This window comes from Oryx dammah, unplaced genomic scaffold (genome assembly GCF_014754425.2).
Source record: "Oryx dammah isolate SB20612 unplaced genomic scaffold, SCBI_Odam_1.1 HiC_scaffold_29, whole genome shotgun sequence".
NCBI classification, from domain to species: domain Eukaryota; kingdom Metazoa; phylum Chordata; class Mammalia; order Artiodactyla; family Bovidae; genus Oryx; species Oryx dammah.
In genome coordinates, this window is record NW_024070213.1 from 85338175 (window position 1) to 85344330 (window position 6156).

The 6156-nt window shown below is 41.2% G+C and overlaps 1 pseudogene; it reads right to left on the bottom strand.

Moving 5' to 3' along the window:
* Positions 1–610: 610 nt before the first annotated feature.
* Positions 611–5275, bottom strand: LOC120858081 (annotated as a pseudogene).
* Between the last annotated feature and the right edge of the window lie 881 nt (positions 5276–6156).

Sequence of the window (6156 nt, forward strand, 5' to 3'; positions counted from 1 at the left end):
ATAATTTAATGCCACCACAAATTCCCCCTCATGGGCTACTGGAGGCAAACAAGATGAAGTTTAGGCTGCTGATCCCTAATTTTTCTTTTTCTTCTTTTCTCTAGCTCTCTTTTCTTAATGTCTAACACTGCTCCCCGATTCTTTTTTTCTTACTTCTTCCTCTACTATTTCTCATATAGGAGCAGAGTGGATGAGGGCAGATTCAGGAAGAGAGAGTGGAGTGTGAGAAAAAAAAAAAACAGGTTAAGTTGAAAGAAAACGTTTACTCCTAAATGTCTAGGCAGAACTCAGGCTGGGAAGAGCATATAAAAGTGCTATGCAAAGAAAATGAAATGGAATTAAGTGTGCTTAAGTGTTTATAGATCCTGTTGTGAGAACTTAGAAGAAAATTAGTCAGCAGGAAGATTTCCAAGTCTCATGAAGAAGGTCCAAGAGAACACAGTGTTTAAAGGTATATCAGATAGATGAGCATTAAATATCAATAGGATCTTCCAAGCCTGATATGGTGCCAAGAAACCTATGAATGCTCTTTCCTGGAGCCTCTCAGCCCAGGAAAGTTATCCAGCTCTCAGGACTGAAGAAGGAAGCTGCCCCTCCAGGCATCTTCCGACTAGACAGACTCTGCCTGGGAAAGGCTGCTCCTCCCAAGGGCCCTCACCATGGCCCCCTTCATTTCTTTGTTTCGGAAACTGTAGATGACGGGGTTGCACATGGGGGTGATGATGGTGTAGAGGAGGGAGAGGGCTTGTCTTTGTCAGGACCGCATGTGCTGCGGGGGTTCATGTAAGAGAACATGGCCGAGGTGTAGAGAAAGATGACCACGGTCAGATGGGAGGCACAAGTAGAGAAGGTCTTGCCTCGACCAGAGGAGGAGTTCCTGCCCAGGATGGAGGCCAGGATGCGGGCATAGGAGATGACGATGAGCACCATGGGGCTGAGCAGCACCACAATGGCATCGGCAAAGATGACTCTCAGACTAAACTGGGGGTCTCCGCAGGAGAGAGCAATCACTATGGGGGCCTCACAGAAGACGTTTTCTATGTGGTTGTCTCTGCAGAAGGGATTCCGGAATGACATATACTCAAGCAAGATGCCATTGATCAGCCCAAAGGACCAGGCTGTACTCACCAGGCTCACACAGACCTGCCGGCTCATGATCTGGGCATAGCTAAGTGGGTGGCAGATGGCAACATAATGGTCATAGGCCATGAAAGCCAAGAGGATGCACTCAGCCACACCCACACAGAAGACCAAGTACATCTGGGTCATGCAAGCGACAAAGGAGACAATGTGGTTCTTCACTGTGGATCAGCATCTGTGGGATGGTGGTGGTGATGAAGCAGACATCCAGGAAGGACAGGTGGCCAAGGAAGAAGTACATGGGGCTGTTGAGCCTGGGGTCTGTCCAGGTGATGAAGATGATGTGGCCATTCATGGCCATGGCAAGGCTGTAGAGGGCTAGGAAGAGGGCAAAGAGCAATGCCCGAGTGGATGGGGAGCTCTGCTCAAAGCCCACGAGGATAAACTCTGTCATGGTGCTGCCATTCCTTAGGTCCGCTGGCTTGGATATGCTTGAGGACAAAGGACAGGAAAAGCACAAGAGAGACAGCTGTAGAGTAATGCAAGGTACTCACTTGATCCCAGAAACACAGCTATAATAGTACATGATGGGTGAGTGGTGATAAATATTTTGTAATTTAAGTAAACATAAGTAATTGGCACTGTATGGGCCAGTGAGAGTACCATAGTCACCACAGGCTGCATCCATGGAATCATAACATTAAAAATAAGAAAGTGGTGGCTATATTTTATTCTAGTTTAATCAGGCTGAAGTTAAGTAAAGTATCTGCTCCAGGATCCTCAGTGTTGAAAGATTAGCCTTTAGTCAAAATGCATTCAGAGGTGAAAAAACAAGATAGATTTCCAGAACCCATGCCAAACAGAGGAGTGGAGTATTTCAGAGGAGGGGATGTTAGTTCATAGAAGATTATATCAAGGATGCACTTGACAGACACTTGAAGATGTATTTTTCTAAAAAAGAAAAAAAGCTCAAGTATGGTGGTGGTGGTTTACTCACTAAGTTGCGTCTGACTTTTGCAATCCCATGGACTATAGCCTGTCAGGCTCCTCTGTCCATGGGATTCTTCCAGGCAAGAATACTGGAGTAGGTTGCCATTTCCTTCTCCAGGGGATCTTCCTGATGTAGGAATCGAAGCCGGGTCTCCTGTATTGCAAGCAGATAATTTACCAACTGAGCTACCTATTTAAAACAATGAATGGGTTGAGTTTTTAGAGAAAATTGTTGTTGTTCAGTCGCTAAGTGGTGTCCGACTCTTTGCAACCCCATGGACTGCAGCACACCAGGCTTCCCTGTCCTTCACTATCTCCCAGAGTTTGCTCAAACTCATGTCCACTGAGTTGGTGATATCATCCAACCATCTCATCCTCTGTTGCCCCCTCACCTCCTGTCCTCAATCTTTCCCATCATCAGGGTCTTGGGTCTCCTACATTGCAGGCAGATTCTTTACCATCTGAGCCACCAGGGAAGCCCCTTTAGAGAAAATAAAAACATGCTAATCCTCAGGATTATCTCTTAGGCGAAAATGATTAGCATAACTCGAAACATCATGCTCAGCTCGTCCCAGTCATCCTACTTCTTTCCAGTCTCAGGCTCCCAGTGTTTGCTGCTGCTGCATTAACGACCCACGTGGTGCATGCTGGAGACGAGCCTGGTTGTGAGCTCTTGCATGCTACCTATCAGTTTTCCTTCTTAGGTAGGAATTTAGCACTATACATAATTGGGTGGAAAGGATCCAATCATCCTGTGAGAACAGAGGAGTTCTGAGTAGGGCACAGATTCAATATTTCTGAATAGACCTTCAGACAACTTCAACCTGTCCCTTTACTAATAGCATTAAATCTTTTTCTTTTTCTATCATCAAAGAACAAGCATTCAGAATTTGCACGCTCTATTCTCACTGTAATGTTTAGGAAGTCATTATGTTTATATTAAATCTCTCCTACTTTTTAATCGTGTTTTGGAGTTAGGATATATCAGATAGATCCCTTCTACTTTCAGGTGTTTATAGACACTGTATTCCTTCTTAACGTTTAGTTCTTCATTTCCTCTTCTTCTACTTCCTTTTCTACACACTCTCAATTTCCCCCCTGTGTTCCTTTCACCCAGTTTTTCCACTTATTTCTACTTCTCTTTTCTTTTCCTTCTTCCTTTCTCATCTCTGGTGGTGGGTATCTATCATTGAGCTGCCTCTGGTTGAATTCCCCTCTGCTCTCCATGTCTTTAAATCCATGTTGCCTAGCTTAATTTTAGAAGATATATATGCCGTTACTGCCAATTTTTTTTTAGCTTTGCATTCCCTGTAGGTGTTTCTTGATAGGTATAGGCAGTGTTTGGGGAGTAGGCCATTCCCATTATATCTGTTTTGGAATGATCCCCTAGAACTTGAACCTAGAAATTTTCATATTGAGGGCCCAGAAATGTCACGGAGGGGCAAAGTGAACTATTTAATCCAAGAGTGGCTTTGAATCCTGGGCCCCCGTGGACTTGTTGACGCTGAGGTCAGAGTCTGGGCGGGAGAAGTAAGTGAGCTACATTTTAGACAGGTGGACTTGATTAAGAAGAAACTGAAGTTCAATTTATGGAATTATTCTGATCTACAGGAGCACAAATGTTTATTTGTGGTTTGTTGGTTGGAGAGAATATTCTGTGATACCTAGTGCCTTGTTAACTACCATCAGGGGTTAACCAGTTAAACATTTGTGCAAGTAAATGGGACAATATCTTGAAAATCACATCCTACCTCATTCTGTTGCTTGACTGATAATCATGTTTGTCTCTGAATCACTGTGGCAAATAACAGAGAAACTCATGGTGTTTGAAGAACTTGTCCAGGGAGGGTGGTCTGACCTGGTGAGCCACTCTGGAAGAGAAGTTTTGTGTGATGACCTTGTTAGTTCTCTGTCATCTATACCATGGGTGATGAATGTTTACTTAAATATTAAATAATAATATTAAGTCATGTGTACTGTGCTTTATAGAATAGGTATTCAGTCTTACATGTCACATATTCCATTTGTTAATAACCTTATTTTGCCTCCACCTTTGTTATAGAGTATATTTTTACCTTCTTTAGGATTTTAAATTTTGTCTCTGTGCTAACTAATTGAATTTTAGCACCATGACTTGAAAATCATAATGCTGTCTTATCTGTTAGCTGAAGAAATATCAGCAAGAAAATAAGAAAACATTCATTCTCCTAGAGCTTCAGATAAGCTAACATTATTCTGTAATATAAAACATGTCCTTGCAAATATTATTTCTGACAAAGATTCTTCTAAGACTGGGCATTAGAAATTGTTGCTATGTGCTATAAAGCTAATTTCAAACCCCTAAAATATAATTTTTATTGGTGGTCTTAATTATGGCCATAGTGTTATTTAAGTTGATATCTCTGTTTTCTGAAAGGTCTATATACTTATGACGTTTGTTAGTCATGGGATTTTCTTCTGCCAAGTGCTTAGAGATAAAATCAATAACTACCCATGACTCCTTGGGTTTCTTATTTAAAGAACTGGGAGTCTGTAATTTCATTTAAATTAACAGTATTTTATAAAGTCGTTCACATATATCATAACGTTTGACTCTGATTTATTATTATATTTTAAGAATACAATTTAATCTCATTGAAGAACCTCTGTCATTTTGGACACTGCAGCTAAAACACAGTTTGTTGAGGAGAAAAGAATAGAAAATGAATTTTCAGTTGTGGTCTAGTTTGACCTCAGATTTGATTTTGTTAACTCACAGTTCTGATCCATTTTAGAACTGTCTGCAAGCAAAGCTCCAAGAGCCTTTCAACAGAGCAGTGATTTGCATTGGAGGAGCAGCCACATCAAAGTAGAAGTGGGACTGTCTTAATATACCACACCTCTGGTTAACCAAAAACTTAATGAGGCAAGAGAACACGAAGCTAGATACTGTTAGGGGTGTGTAGGGTGGGGAATAACTGCCTCCATGTTCCTGATGTTTCCTTCCGCAGGAACGGAACTGAAGTAGCACCACACTCCTGACCCTTCCCTTCGCCTTCATTCACACTGTCTCCTGGGAGGTTGAGTAGCTTGCTTGATTCGTGATTTTAGAAGGAAAGCTGAGCACATGTGTCTGTCTCCTCTAGCCTCCCCTTGGGAATGAGTGGCTTTTCTCAGGGAAGACTTACCCGTTTGGGGAGGCTCTGACAGTGTACTGTGCTGCCATTTATATGGGAAGAAGTCTAATTCTGTGCTTCTGCATTAGGAAGTCCAATTGCTAAAATTTCTACTTTGTTATAAAGAAAATTGGGATTTTAGCCTCCATTTGCAGACTCATTTCTCAGTTGATTCAGAAATGATGGGAAAGAGTAGTGTTATTTCCTGGACCTCCTCAAGTCCCAGTAGATTATTACTGTAACATTATCACATATATAGAAATAAAATTACAAACAAAGCTGTATGATCAAGCTTTGGCCAAAACAAAAGATACTGAGACATAATGGTGTTTGGCAGATCCTGAGAGAGAAGAATTTTGCTGATACACATATACTGAATTCTCAAAAAACAGTGCTGGTGAGTTAAGTCTATATTTCTTGACCACAGGAGCACAATGAACAAAGTGTGCTACTGTAGACTAGACTGATGGGAAAACGTCTCATTGTAAAATAAGACTCTGGTTCCTGTCATTTCTCCTGAAGAGGAGTAGGTCCCTTTTGAATAATCCAGCATTTAGCCACAGTGTAACTGTTGCTTTCCTAGCATGCTATGACCTAGGAAGAGAAAATATAATATAGCAATATATTGCTTATTTATTCTGTGGAGTATGTTTCTTTTAGGGATGAGGTTGGCTCACTCACCAGCCTTATTTAAAATCATCTAAACTCTTCTCTTAGAAAGAACTTCAGACTCTATGAGGTTCCTTTAAAGAAAGTGTGCCTCTAGCAATTTTATTCCTACACAGCTTGAAATATGGTTCCTCTTTTTTATACTATAACTTAATAGTTTTTGGATTAAATACAACATTTCATGACCTCAAAGCAAAAATGCATCATTTTTACAGGTGAAAAATCTTTATGGTAGATACATTTATCCTAGGATTCATGGACT